Genomic DNA, 16,018 nt, shown 5'->3' on the forward strand with positions numbered 1-16,018 from the left:
CAGAGGATCAGACACCACTTAAAAGGCATACAGGCGCCTCGTAGAGGGGGCCCTAGCCTGAGTGATCGTGTCTACCACCGCGGGTGGTAGACCGCTTAGGTCTTCCGCGTCCCGTCCAGGGGCCAGACATGGAGATTCCAGAGGTCTGGTCGCGGGTGCCAGATGGTGCCCCGTCCCTGAGAAAGAAGGTCCTTCCTCATTGGAATTTGCCGGGGGGGGGGGGCTGTCATGAGGAGCGTGAGGTCCGAGAACCACGTCTGGGTGGGCCAGTAGGGTGCTACCAGGACGACTTGTTCAAGTAGGCTAACTGGGGGAAACACATATTTGCGCAGGCCAGGGGGCCAGCTGTGTGCCAGTGCATCTATGCTGAGGGGGGCCTCGGTCAGGGCGTACCAGAGCAGGCAGTGGGAGGATTCTTGGGAGGCAAACAGGTGCACCTGTGCCTGTCCAAATTGACTCCAAATCAGCTGAACCACCTGAGGGTGGAGTCTCCACTCTCCCCTGAGGGTAACCTGCTGTGACAGTGCGTCCGCTGTAGTGTTGAGGTTGCCCGGGTTGTGAGTGGCTCGTAGCGACTTGAAGTGCTGCTGACTCCAGAGAAGGAGACGGCGGGCGAGTTGTGACATACAACGAGAGTGCAGACCACCTTGGTGGTTAACATATGCTACCGTTGCCGTGTTGTCTGTCCGAACTAACACGTGCTTGCCTTGGATCAATGGCCAAAACCTCCACAGGGTGAGCAGAATTGCCAACAACTCGAGGCAGTTGATGTGCCAAGGCAGTCGCGGGCCCGTCCACAGACCGGTGGCTGCATGCCCATTGCAAACAGCACCCCAGCCCATTTTGGAGGCATCTGTCATGACCACAACGCACCTGGAGACCAGTTCTAGGGGAACACCTGCCCGTAGAAACAAGAGGTCGATCCAAGAGCTGAAAAGGTGACTGACCGTGCGATGTGTCCCGCGGTGCCATGCCTATCTCGGGACTGGAGTCTGAAGCCAGTGCTGAAGCGGTCTCATATGCATCAACCCAAGCGGGGTAGCTACCGCTGAGGATGTCATATGCCCCAGGAGCCTCTGAATAAGTTTCAGAGCACCAACTGGGCGAACTCGTTCATGAGGCGCACTGTCAAAGAGACTGAGTCCAACTCCAAACCGAGGAAAGAGATGCTCTGAACCAGGAGGAGATTGCTCTTTTCCCAGTTGACCCGAAGCCCTAGTCGGCTGAGGTGTGAAAGCACCAAGTCCCTGTATGCGCACAACATGTCCCGAGAGTGAGCTAGGATTAGCCAGTCGTCGAAATAGTTGAGAATGCGAATGTCCACTTCCCAGAATGCGTTTTTGCATCAGCATCTTGAACGGGAGTCTGTGTAAAGCCCGGTTCAGTACTCCCAGATAATCACTCTTTACAATTGTGGTGAGAAGAATAGCATCTCAGAATGTTATTCTGAGATGCGGGTTGGTGCTATTTTGGCAGCATGAGGGGGACCTACACAATATTAGGCTGGTGGTTTTATTATCAAAATTACAATTTATGTCTTTAGGAGTTAAACTTATTTAATGAGGAAAAAATTACTGAATGCACTTTCAACATCCTTTAAACTAGTTGTAAACTTGCCGCAAATTTGCCGCTTGTTATTTTCACATGCAAATGAGCTTTTGATTCGCCACAAATATTTGCCAGAAGTTTGCAGCCCTTCACTGGTATTGGTGAACCTCCGGCAACCTTTGACAACAATGGACAATTTGCCACAAGTTTGCCGCAAAGCTCATTTATTTGCATGTGAAAATTATCAGTCACAAGTTTGTTGCAAATTTGCCAAAAACTCTTAAGTTTTCATATGGGATGGGACTTTTGTATATACAGTGCATCCGGAAAGTATTCACAGCGCTTCACTTTTTCCACATTTTGTTATGTTACAGCCTTATTCCAAAATGGATTAAATTCATTATTTTCCTAAAAATTCTACAAACAATACCCCATAATGACAACGTGAAAGAAGTTTGTTTGAAATCTTTGCAAATTTATTAAAAAGAAAAAACGGAAAAAAAAATCACATGTACATAAGTATTCACAGCCTTTGCTCAATACTTTGTTGAAGCACCTTTGGCACCAATTACAGCCTCAAGTCTTTTTGAGTATGATGCTACAAGCTTGGCACACCTATTTTTGGGCAGTTTCTCCCATTCTTCTTTGCAGGACCTCTCAAGCTCCATCAGGTTGGATGGGGAGCATCGGTGCAAAGCCATTTTCAGATATCTCCAGAGATGTTCAATCGGGTTCAAGTCTGGGCTCTGGCTGGGCCACTCAAGGACATTCACAGAGTTGTCCCGGAGCCACTCCTTTGTTATCTTGGCTGTGTGCTTAGGGTCGTTGTCCTGTTGGAAGATGAACCTTCGCCCCAGTCCGAGGTCCAGAGTGCTCTGGAGCAGGTTTTCATCAAGGATGTCTCTGTACATTGCTGGATTCATCTTTCCCTTGATCCTGACTAGTCTCCCAGTTCCTGCTGCTGAAAAACATCCCCACAGCATGATGCTGCCACCACCATGCTTCACTGTAGGGATGGTATTGGCCAGGTGATGAGCAGTGCCTGGTTTCCTCCAGACATGATGTTTGCCATTCAGGCCAAAGAGTTCAATCTTTGTTTCTCATGGTCTGAGAGACCTTCAGGTGCCTTTTGGCAAACTCCAGGCGAGCTGTCATGCGCCTTTTACTGAGGAGTGGCTTCCATCTGGCCACTCTACCATACAGGCCTGATTGGTGGAGTGCTGCAGAGATGGTTGTTCTTCTGGAAGGTTCTCCTCTCTCCACAGAGAAATGCTGGAGCTCTGTCAGAGTGACCATCGGGTTCTTGGTCACCTCCCTGACTAAGGCCCTTCTCCCCCGATCGCTCAGTTTGGCCGGGCGGCCAGCTCTAGGAAGAGTCCTGGTGGTTCCAAATTTCTTCCATTTACGGATGATGGAGGCCACTGTGCTCATTGGGACCTTCAATTCTGCAGACATTTTTCTGTACCCTTCCCCAGATCTGTGCCTCGATACAATCCTGTCTCGGAGGTCTACAGACAATTCCTTGGACTTCATGGCTTGGTTTGTGCTCTGACATGCACTATTAACTGTGGGACCTTATATAGACAGGTGTGTGCCTTTCCAAATCATGTTCAATCAACTGAATCTACCACTGGTGGACTCCAATCAAGTTGTAGAAACATCTCAAGGATGATCAGTGGAAACAGGATGCACCTGAGCTCAATTTTGAGTGTCATGGCAAAGGCTGTGAATACTTATGTACATGTGATTTTTTTTTTCTTCATTTCTTCTTTTTAATAAATTTGCAAAGATTTCAAATAAACTTCTTTCATGTTGTCATTATTGGGTATTGTTTGTAGAATTTTGAGGAAAATAATGAATTTAATCCATTTTGGAATAAGGCTGTAACATAACAAAATGTGGAAAAAGTGAAGCGCTGTGAATACTTTCCGGATGCACTGTATATATACATATATATATATTTGCAAAAGGTTACATAATAAAAAAAATATACTTTCAGTATGTTCTGTCAGCACCAGTAGGCCTGTTTACACTTTGAAAAGCTGTTGTTTTTAGAGACTAGAAGCATGAAAATGAATACATATTTATTATTGTAAAAGCTGAAATCTCTAACCACAGCATTTTTTCCTCACATATTTCAACACTATAGCTTTAAGACAGAGAGAAAAAGCTGAGCATGAGATAATGTCAGTTCTTCACAATCAGTCACTCCTCATTCCTTTAAAACAGATATCAGTACCATGTTTCAACTTGAAATTTTGGAAATATATTTTTCAAATTCCTTCAGAATCCCCACCTGGGAAATAATTTTGAAGAGTGTCGCCGCAACATTGCATGCTGAGATGTTGCATAAAGGCACCGCTTCCAGGTATTGCATTGCATAATCCACCAGGACTATTATAAACCGATATCCTCATGCCGACCACTCTAATTGCCCCATTCTTTCAAAGGGGGCCTCAATTAACGGCAATGGGCGCAACAGCGCTCTTGGGGTGGCCGGTGGATTTACCAACTGACATTCGCAGCATGCCGCACACCATCTGCGCACATCCCCTTGAAATCCCGGCCAATAAAACGGCCATTAACCGGTGCAGTGTTCTTTCTTGTCCTAAGTGACCCGCCATAGGATTATGGTGAGCCGCCTGGATAAGTGTTTCCTGACGGCTCCTCTGGACTAATAACTGGGTTGTATTCTCATGGGTTTGAGTGTCCTGTTTCACTCGATACAACCTGTACCTAATAATCAAAAAATATGGATTGGTTAGGGTTAGGTTAGGGTTAAGTTATTAATCTAAATGAGAAATATAGATTTGCTCAGTTTTAGGCCTACTTTTTCATTTTGGGCCTCCATTGTCACTAGTCTTTACTGACACATAGCACTTGTTTTTCTGTTCCTTCTGCTCTCCTTCTCTGAAGCTCAAGGATTTCTTAAGCACGTCTTTTAGTACAAACTGGTATAAACTTGTATTCTGATTGCGGAGAGCTTAGACTGGCACACAGATAGAGATGTCTGTTATTGAAGCATGACGATTTTCCTTTACGCACTTTTCTGGTATAAATATGTTTGATTGTCAATAAACCTTTGAAAATGCTTTGATATCAATTTTGTGTCAGAGTCTCTTCCCTTGCAAGCATATTCCTGAGTGAGAGGACAACGGAGAGTGCTGGGGATGAAAAGGTTGAACTACATAGATTATAGGAGAAATAATCTAACAACTCTGGTGGCCCGTATGGGGATTTCTCCGGACAGGTAAGAGAAACATATTTTGTTTTCACTCCTGTCCGCAGAGAAATACATTAGTTTTTGCCCAAAAGATCTTTAACATATTTCAGTATATGTTATTATAACAGATCGGTTCTTCCGTTGGGAAGTGGGAGCCTCATGAGCTATAGATGAGGGAAGAGGAATAGATGAAATAATTTTCTGAAACTTTTCAGTGGGATCCTATTCCTATAGTACTCTTTGTGTCCTTCACTCACAAATTAATTTTTATACATCTTTTTACCAAAAAGAGTGGTTAGAGCAAAAGTAAAGCCTAAAAATATTTTTGCATAATATTTGGTCATCAAATTGATTGTGTCTGTTGTATCACTGAGAAGGAAACATCTTTGTTGAGTTGTTAGAATGGGGTACAAGATAAGTCAGCCGATGCCGGGGGAAATATCCAGAGACTGGATGTTCAGAAACGATAAAGGCTTTAACACAGAACCGTTTCTGAGTAATCTGGCAGGATGGTCAGAGGGTAAAACTCAAATAGATCCTTATACAAGGGAAGGTTCATTTAAAAATGCAGACATGGCTAGCATGAAATCTATGGTCACAGGAGGCTGGGGAGACCCAGCGTGGGATTATAATTCCATGAAAACTTCATTTTCTATATGGAAAGCCATTTTGGGAGAAGGGCCCAGAAAGAAAAAAGGACAGTAGTCAGAATCAACAATTGACCTCTGGATCATGGGCCCAGCATGCTTCCGCTGCGCAAGTTGCTCTAGGTCTAACCTCTCCGCCGAGTGCCACTCCTTGTGTCTCTTCCCCTCAGTGCATGGAGGTGGGAGACACACAGGATCGGCCACCGCAGTATGAGTCTGTTGTACCCTAATCTAAACATGCTGTTGAAAAGTCAAAAGATCTCTCATGAGATATCGAGTGTTGAAAAAACACTCCTTACGCAGACTGTCGATCCCCCACCTGTTAGCTCTGTCCATGCATTTCCATTAGCACAAGTCCCAAATGGTTATAAAATATCTCCTCTCTCTGTGACAGAAGCAATGGCTACCTGTAAAGAACTTCCAAACCCCATTAAGAACCCACATCAGTATGTGGCGGTGCTTAAACGTCTGACTTCCTATAGTCAGCTTACAGGCAGAGACTATCGTTTCATGCTCTCCAAAACTCTCCCTTCGGAATGCAATGAATGTAAGTTGATAAAACTGAGGTAACTGAACCGCCAGAATTATTATTGTCATCCACTGCCTTTGTTGAAGATTTCTTTAAACACTTGGATGAATTCTTGACTACTCAGGCTGCATCAAAACAAGACATTTCATATGCTGCTAAAACCAAACAATAGAAGAATGAAACACCCACTGCGTTCTTTATCAGGTTTAAGCAGGTATGGACTGAAGAGTCAGCCCTACCGATCACGGGAGCTCATAGACAGTTGTTTCTCAACACACTTTTAAATAACATGGACAAAGAGATCGCCTCTTTAATTAGAATCACAACCACTAATTTAGGTGATATTTCAGTTGAGGATATGGGACGCAGGCTGCATGAACTGTCTAGTGCAGGGGCGTTTACAGATTCTAAAATTCATGCTTTCGTCCACGTTACAATGAAAACTATTATGAATGTTATCATTCATAATTCACCATTCTTATTGCTCGGACATGACTTAATGCATAAGATTGGTGCAAAAATCTCATAACTCTGTAAAACCCCTTTTTTTTCTGCAGTTTTTTCTCTCACTACAGACACGGGAACTGCTGAGATAGCTACTGACACACAGACTGAAGAGACATAGGAAATAGCTAACGTTAACACAAAGATATGGGCCACCCACAAAGACGAGGCAGGACTTATTGTTATTAAAATTTTTTATTGATTCATAAATTAACACAAGAAATACAACAACATCTATATAATGAGTCAAAAACTTTTAACATTAAACCCCCACTATATCCCCTCCCCCTACCAAACTCTCAAACCACCCTGACCCCCACACGAACACCCCTGTGGTCAATAGAATATACACACACACACACACACAGAAAACTAAAACAACAACATAAAATAACATACAATAATCAAGTATAATAATAGTAAAAATACAATAAAAAAATGTAAAAAAAATAAAAAAAACCTTTAAATTACTCCCTCCTCTGCTAAATGCTAAATAATTGCCCCATTTCTTATTGTAAGTTTCCCTAACCCCCATCCTAATACTCGAACCCTCCTCGAAGGCAGCCACCCTCCCCATCTCCGCGCACCACTCCGGGAACGAGGGTGCTCCATCCGACTTCCAACTCCTCAAAATAACCTGTCTACCAATCATCACACCGGTCAAAACCCAGTCCTTCATGTGCTTATCTACCAAATCCATGACCTCCCTATCACCCAAAATACAGAGTCTGGGGCAGAACAAGACCTGAGTGCCCAACACATCACACACAAAACTTTGCACCTTCAGCCAAAATTCTTGGATCTTAAGGCACCCCCAAAAAACATGGATGGTGTTCCATCTTCAGTATGGCATCGCCAGCAGATGGGTGTGTCCTTAAGACCAAGCCTATACAATCTAGAGGGGGTCCAATAAAATCTATGTAAAATCTTAAATTGCATAAGGCGAACCCTTGCATCTCTAGATGCAGACTTTATGTTTTTTAGAATCCTTGCCCACACTCCCTCCTTCAATACCAAGTTTAAATCTTTCTCCCATAATCTTTTAAGAGAATTTAAAGCTCGGTCCCCCAGACTCTGAATTAACAAGGAGTAATACACTGATGCCTCATGACCCTTCCCAAAAGCAGCAATCACCACTTCCAGAGTATCTGCCGCTCTAGGGGGGTGTATGCTACTCCCAAAAACAGAGCAGAGCAGAGCAGGTGGTGCAGCTGTAAATACTTATAAAACTGAGATCTGGGAATCCCAAAATGTTGAACCAAATTTTCAAAAGATCTCAATACTCCACCCTCATATAGGTCACCAAGTGCATTAACCCCCCTCACAATCCAATCTGACCAACAGAAAGGGGACTTATTAATGCATAGTTTAGGGTTCTGCCATATGCTCGAGGCAACATTTAAATAAATATCAGAATTAAACACTCTGGACACTTTTGTCCATATCGAGTGTAAATGCAAAATAACGGGGTGCGACTTAACCTCTCCAGTTAGTTTAATCGAAAGGCTTTGCAGTGGCGAGATAGGGGCAAGAACTTCCTTTTCAATACAAAACCAGGGAGGAGCTCTCTCAGGTGGAAGCGACCAATGAACCAAATGTCTAAGACTGAATGCATAATAATAAAATAAAATCTTGGGTAGGCCTAACCCACCTTTGTCAATCGGCCTATGTAATTTACTGAAATTTAACCTGGGACACTTACCATTCCAAATGAAGGACTTCACTATGCTATCAAATTGTTTAAAATAAGAGAGAGGGACATCTACAGGGAAAGACTGTAGCAGATAGTTAAATTTTGGAATGCAATTCATTTTAATAACATTAACCTTCCCAATCATTGATAAGTGTAATGAAGCCCACCTGTCCACATCATTCGAAAACCTTTTTATTAAGGGATCAAAATTTGCTGGGAATAAAATTCCCAAATACTTAATTCCCTGTTTGGGCCACATGAAGGCGCCCGGCTGGAAAGCCGTTACTGGACAGTACGCTGACAAAGCCAAGCTTCGGATTTAGACCAACTGACTCTGTATCCTGAGAATTTGGAAAAGGAGTTAATAATTTTGTGGAGGCAAGGCATAGATCTGGTGGGGTCGGAGACGAATAATAAAATATCATCTGCGTAAAGCAGAAGCTTATGCGCTACACCTCCTGCATTCACCCCTGGAAAATCATCCTCCTTTCTTATTGTGGCTGCTAATGGTTCCAGGGCAAGACAGAACAATAATGGGGAAAGAGGGCAACCCTGCCGGGTGCCCCTATCCAGAGTAAAATAATCTGAAATTAACCCATTTGTTTGTACCGCTGCTACAGGGTGTCTATAAAGTAACTTAATCCAACCAATAAATGTATTCCCGAACCCATACCTTTCCAAAATCTTGAAAAGATAATCCCATTCTACCATATCAAATGCCTTTTCGGCATCAAGAGAGATGGCAGCAACCGGAGATTGTTCATTTGCTACTGACCACATGATATTGATGAAACGCCTAATATTATCAGAAGAACTACGGCCTCGAATAAACCCCACCTGATCTATATGTATAAGAGATGTCATAACTTTACTTAATCGATTAGCCAGAATTTTGGACAAAATTTTTACATCTAACTGGATCAGCGAAATTGGGCGGTAACTTTTACACTCGCTTGGATCTTTATCCTTTTTTAGAATCAGACTGATCCGGGCTTGTGTCATGGTTGGCGGAAGCTTTCCATTCTTTAATGAATCAGTATAAACTTCTAACAAAAGTGGCGCCAGTTCTGTAGCATAAGATTTGAAAAACTCAGCGGCAAAGCCGTCAGGCCCTGGAGCCTTGCCTGTAGGCAGGGACTTAATTACCTCATCAAGCTCCTCCAAGGTTATCTCAGAATCAAGAGAGTTTTTCTGCTCATTCGTCAGTTTAGGAAGATCTAATGGTTCCACAAAGTTCCTAATATCTTCATCAGTAGACGAAGACGTGGACCTATAGAGATCAAAATAGAACTCATTAGAAAAGCATTATTAATATCAATAGCTGAGGTAAATATTTCACCACAAGCAGATTTCACTGAGGGAATGACAGAAAAAGACTCTCTCTGCTTTATATATCTAGCCAAAAGTTTTCCTGCTTTATCACCTGACTCAAAGTATGACTGTCTTGCCCTGAATAACCAAAACTCCACTTTCTGTGACAGAATAGTATTATATCTGTATTTCAAATGAGTCAATTCTCTGAGGCCATCAGATGACATACGGCGCTTCAGCTCTGCCTCTGCACTTTTAATATTTCCTTCCAACTCCACGAGTTCTTGTGCTTTGGATTTTTTGATGAATGAGGCATACTGTATGATCCGACCCCTAAGAACCGCCTTAAGTGCCTCCCAAGCCACGCCCACAGAGGATACCGAGGACCAGTTGGTCTCCATATAAACACTGATTTCAGTCTTTAACATTCAGTCTTTAACAATATTATATCATGAGGGGTGCCAGCGGTTTGCAACATCCCTTCAAGATCTATAAAAAGGCCCTGACAATCAGGATTTTGCAAAAGGAACACATTAAGGCGCCAACTATAAGATTTATTTTTCTCTATATGTGGCATCACCTCTAAACTCACCAGGGCGTGATCTGAGACTAAGATATTTCCAATTGAGCAATCAACAACAGATGAAATAAGGTATTTGGATATTAAAAAAAAATCTATTCTAGAATAAATCTTGTGGACTGAAGAAAAAAATGTATAGTCCCTACCAGATGGGTTCAAAAGTCTCCAAATGTCTGAAAGACCAAGATTTTTACACATCCTGTGAAGCATCAATGTTGCTCTAGGGGGTTTACACACTTTTGCTTCACTATGATCAAGAACTGAGTCCATCAATAGATTAAAGTCTCCTCCCAATATTATATCATGAGGGGTGCCAGCGGTTTGCAACATCCCTTCAAGATCTATAAAAAAGCCCTGACCATCAGCGTTAGGTGCGTAAATATTAGCCAAAATCAACCTTTGCCCTTGAATTTCAGCTAAAACAATAATTACTCTTCCTAATTTATCTTTGCTCTGTTTGAGACATTTGAATTGTAAATGTTTATTTACCAATATAATGACTCCCTTGCTCTTACTTGAGCCAACACTAAAGAAAACATGTCCACCCCATATCTTCCCAAATTTTTCAGCTTCCTGCAGGGAGAGATGTGTTTCTTGAAGAAACACTATATCATATTTCTTACGTTTAAGAAAAGTAATAACCTTCCTTCTTTTTATGGGGTGCCCCAACCCATTCACATTCCATGTGGAGAGAGATAGTACATTCATATTAACATTTGACATTTTGATAAAGAAGAAAAAATAAATTGTGTGTCAAAAACAAAATTATATAGACCACATTCCCCAATAGTGAAACAATCAACCCCCGAACAAAACAAACAGAAAAAACCCCGTGCACGACAGCACCAACCGGCGACAATCCCTCTAAACTCAAAAGGTCCATGAATGCCCACGAGTCCCCACGAGTCCCCATGACAACTTTGCCATCGGATTGCTCAATTTTGCCTCACAATTTGTGAGGCAAAATTACATAACAGAAAATACTTTGTAAAATAAACCCAGTCAGTAGGAAGAATGAACACTAAGAACATGTAGATTCATTCACAGAACTGTTTTAAAGGTGTGATCTTCCACAAGACAAATTCCAGCTGATATAAAACCGTTCATATTCCTCGGACAGACAAACGAATGTTCAGTAAGCCAGCTGTTATGAGTTCAGCGGATGACGTAATCATTCCAATGTCCCATAAAAAATAAAAAAAACTCAACAAAACAAACTACAGCCAGCAGGAGGAATAAGCACGAAGAACGAACAGATTAATCCACAGCTGTTCCAAATGAGTGTTATTCAATAGAACAAGCTCCAGTCGCTAGGTGGAACCAATACAAAAAGAAACAACACCGGTATCCCGGTTCCCCGGATGGTCGAGTCAATTCACTCGGAGGCCGCATAAAAGTATATACCATGACTTACATAATCCGTCGGCTTCATAAAAAACATCCTTTGTGTGAGCAGCATGTAGATATTTTGCGGTCATCCGTAGTGTCCACCCTCAATCTGTCCGGGAACTTCAATGCAAAAGTAATCTTTTATCAATGCAAAAGTTTCTTTAAGGAAAAGTGTTATTCACAAAACAAGCTCCAGCTGCTCGGCGGAGCCAACGCGAAAAATCCAAAATGTCGCCCAGCATCCTCAAGAGTTAGTACAGCGAGTCAGACCCACTCACATGAGAAACATCCAATGGTTTACTCATAGTCATTGATTCTATAAAAGACATTGCCAGATTTAGACATGTGAATACTTTGCGACTGACCTTCGTTTCTATTCTCAGTTTGGCAGGAAACATCAGAGCAAACGAGATGTTTTTCTGATGTAAGAGTTTCTTACATTCCTTGAACCGATTGCGTTTCTCTTGTCGAACTCGCAAAGTCTGGGAACAAGAAAATATTATGGTTCTTCCAAAAAAGCTTCCCTTTGCTCCTCGCCTGGCGCAACACAAGATCTTTATCGGATGATCTCAGAAATCTGGCCAGAATCGATCTAGGCCTGTCTCCCTCAGCAGATCTGTGAGATGGGACTCTGTGAGCTCGCTCGATTTCCAGCTTGTGGCCTGTTATGTTGAGCGGACTCGGGAAAAACTCGTCTAGGAATTTCACCATATCTCTGCCCTCCTCAAGCTCAGGAATTCCAACAATTCGAACGTTATTCCTGCGGTTTCTATTTTCAAGATCTTCAAGCTTTTCAAGGAGATGTTCCAGATCAACTTTGGTCGCGGGTGGATTAGCGGTTAATTCGTTTTTCAACATCAGTCACTCTTGTACCTAACTTGGAGAATTTTATTTCCATCGCTGTGATCAATCGACGTATTACAGCGAGATCCTCCAAGTCAGCAAGAATCTTCGTCAACATCATCGACATGTTGGACAACTGACGCTGGATCTCCTCTCTCGCCGCGCCATCCAGATCGAGTCCCTGGTCTGTAGGCCTGTCGGGGCTTTCATCCTGAACACTTAAGTGTCTTTTAATGTCTCCCGAGCCCAAGGATTTTGACTTCTTTGCCATGTTTTGCAACAAAGGGCAAATGTGTAACTGGGTGTAACAAATTTCACCAGATTATAATATGAAAATAATAGAAAATTCAGCAAAGTGTGCAGAGCTCGTCGCTCACACGACTGCTCCTTGCATGGCGTCCAGGGTGTCTCCTCGAGGCAGGACTTATTGATGTCATTCCGTACACAGCAGTGCTTCAAACAAATACACCAGTATATTGTAAACAATATGCTCTCTCTGCTGAGAAAGAGGAAGGTATTCGACCAGTTATTGCTGAACTACTCCAGCAGGGCATCCTGGTTCCCACTCACTCACCATACAACATGCCCATTAACCCTGTAAACAAAGCAAATGTTACTTGGAGATTAACCCAGGACCTTAGGAATATTAATAGTTTGATTAAGTCAGTATCTCCTATTGTTCCTGTAGGGCTTTACTGGTTGTTTAGATCAGTGTTACTATCAGAAATAATTAATAATTATTTCTGTAGTTATTAATCAATATTTAAATTAATTAATTGGATCTAACTCATTAAAACCTCATATGGGACTCCAGTAAATGTAGTGTGCTATGTTTAGGAGCAAGTTTGGTTATTAGCAATAATTAATAATTATCAAAGATAATTATTAATTATTAAAATCAATAGAACATTGATGAGAATCAATGTTAGCTTTTTTAAATCCTTTAAATCAACAGTTATCAAAGATAATCGTTAATTGTTAATGTCGATGAAACATTAATTAAAATTAATACTAGCTTATTGATCATTCAAATTCAATCAAAGCTAATTATCAATTATCAAAAATCAACAGAATATTAATAAGGATTAACATTGACGGGGCACCACCCTGAAATCAGGGACTAATAACCGAATATTAAAACAGTCTCAATATTAGATTGTTTTCTTAGGAAAATCGACATCCGAAGAATATCGATTTTCGGGAAAAAAAAACAATGAATGAAGGTTTGAATCCGAGCACTGACATCCCGTCAGCATGACACAGGTGTATGCAAAACAAACCAAAACACTTCTTTTGTAATATAAACAAAGTTTATTTATGCAGTAATATCAATTAATAATTAGTACAATGCAGTCAATAAACTTCCGACTTACAACTACAAACTAAACAGTGATATGATTAGATATGGAAATAAAAATAATTCTATAACACATAAGGTGTGTGTGTGACAGTGTGTGTGTGTGTGTGTGTGTGTGTGTGTGTGTGTGTGTCAGTGTGGTTAGTGAGAGAGAGAGAGAGAGATGATTAAGTGACAGCCCGAAAGCTGATTTCGCGATAGCTGGAGATAAAGCAGCCGTGTTCATCACTCAGAGACACGGTTTTACAATATCAAAAGTAAAAGTCCCTTGTTATTTGACTCTTTAATGGATAAACTCAGTTGCTGTCTCACCCGCGATGGCGAAAATGCACAACAGTCCAATTTGGTTGGACCACAATACAGCAAAACAAATTCGTGATAATTAATACCCTGAGTATTAATAATGAGCGGACATGGCGGTCCGTAAACTGTACAAGCAAAAACCTTGAAACACAAGAATAACACGCTATAATATTCTATCTCTGCCCAGACGTAACTTCTTACTTGAATCGCATGAGGACACAGGTAGAATGTGTTTTCCTCCGTCCTTTAACTTTGATCCGGTTCCTTGAGGCTCGTGTGATGACGAGAGGTCGTTTCCTCGCGCTGTCGGCGGGCGGTACGGCTGTTGATTGTCGGCGGCCGGTACGGCTGTTGATTCTCGGCGGGCTGGCGGAGAACTCAGAAATGTCGACTTGATTGAAGATGGAAGAGAGATCTTTAATCTCTTCACTTCTGTAGGCCAACGGATGAAGATGCGAATTGCTCGGCGGTCTCCTTCGGATCCGTTAGAGTGTTCGGTGGAACACAGAGTAATCTCAACTCGTCCAGTGAGATGGAGATTGTATGGCTACAGTTTCAAGTCGGACATTACTTCCTTATGCCACGAGGTTGCACCGGAGAGCAGCAAAAAGCTACGTCCGTATTCGGTGAACGAAGTCGCTGGAAGCAACTTTGGAAGCATTTCAGAATTATTTGAAGTCCTGATGATGTCATGTTTGAGGGACGTTCTGTTGTGTGCCTCATCCAATAGGAGTTGAGTGCTCGATCCTTTAGTGGGCAAGGCTTCATGGATTTGTAGTCTGTTTTGGACTCCCTTTGTTTGATTTTGGTGCAATTTTAATCAGTACAACATCTGACTTAGAAGGAGGGGGCTCGAGGAATGTTTTTTATGACTGTTAGGCCTGCCTTTGTCTTCTATCTGAATACATGAGGCCCAACATTCCGGATGTGCAAACTACCATTAATTCTATTCCATCTAATCATGAATACTTTACAATGATTTATTTATGTTCTGCTTTTTTCAGTGTGCCGGTGGATCCTGTGACACAGCCACTGTTCGCATTCACGCAAGGTGGGGCCCAATACACGTGGACGCACCTTCCTCAAGGGTTCAAAGATTCCCTGGCTGTGTTTTCTGCTGTAGTGCACAATGCCCTGAAAAACACACAACTGCCTCCCGACACCTGCCTGTTGCAATACGCAGATGATATTCTGGTCACTGGACAGTCTAAAGGCTTGTGTGCTGTTGCATCCACCATTTTTTGCAATATCCTCACTGCTGCAAGATTTAAAGCCTCCAAAGCAAAACTTCAATGGGTCCAGAGGAAGGTGGAATACTTGGGACATATCCTCACAGGTGGCGCAGACTGCCTGTCTCCAGACAGAATGAAAACTATCACTACATTCACTCAGCCAAAGAACAAGAAACAGATGCAAAGCTTTCTGGGACTGGTGAATTATTGCAGATCCTGGGTGCCGAACTGTTTTCTATGTGCATGAAGGTGGGGGCATAGCTGTGGGGATCCTGGCCTAAGAGCATGGTGGTAACTACAGACCTGTTGCATACCTGTCCAAAACACTTAATGCAGTTGCAAAAGGATTTCCTGGTTGTCTGCGGGCAGTGGCTGCCACAGCACTCATGGTACAAGACGCTGAGCGAATCATCTTATCACACCCCCTTGTGGTGCATACGTCTCATCAGGTAGGCCCTATAATGCATAACATAATGACTCAACATGACGGCGCAAAAAAGGTCAGGGTATGAAGCAATTTTATTAGCTATTGCAAATTTAACCCTAAGTGAGTGAACATATATATTGATTCTAAATACACATATGGTGTAGTGCATGATTTTGCAAAATTATGGGAAAAGAGGAGCTTTAAAACTTCAGGGGGAAAACCAATTGCTAATCATAGCATTGTGGCTGAGCTTATATCTGCAGCACAATTGCCTTCTAAGTTGACAGTAGTCAAGGTTGCCGGACATGCTGCAGGAGACTCAGATGAGGCAAAGGGAAACAGATTTGCAGACGAGGTTGCCAAATGGGCAGCTAAGGAAGCAATGGTAAGTCCATTTCTGGACAAAGAGGGCACGGACGTGCCTATGATGCA

Source organism: Myxocyprinus asiaticus, chromosome 43 (genome assembly GCF_019703515.2).
Source record: "Myxocyprinus asiaticus isolate MX2 ecotype Aquarium Trade chromosome 43, UBuf_Myxa_2, whole genome shotgun sequence".
NCBI lineage: Eukaryota > Metazoa > Chordata > Actinopteri > Cypriniformes > Catostomidae > Myxocyprinus > Myxocyprinus asiaticus.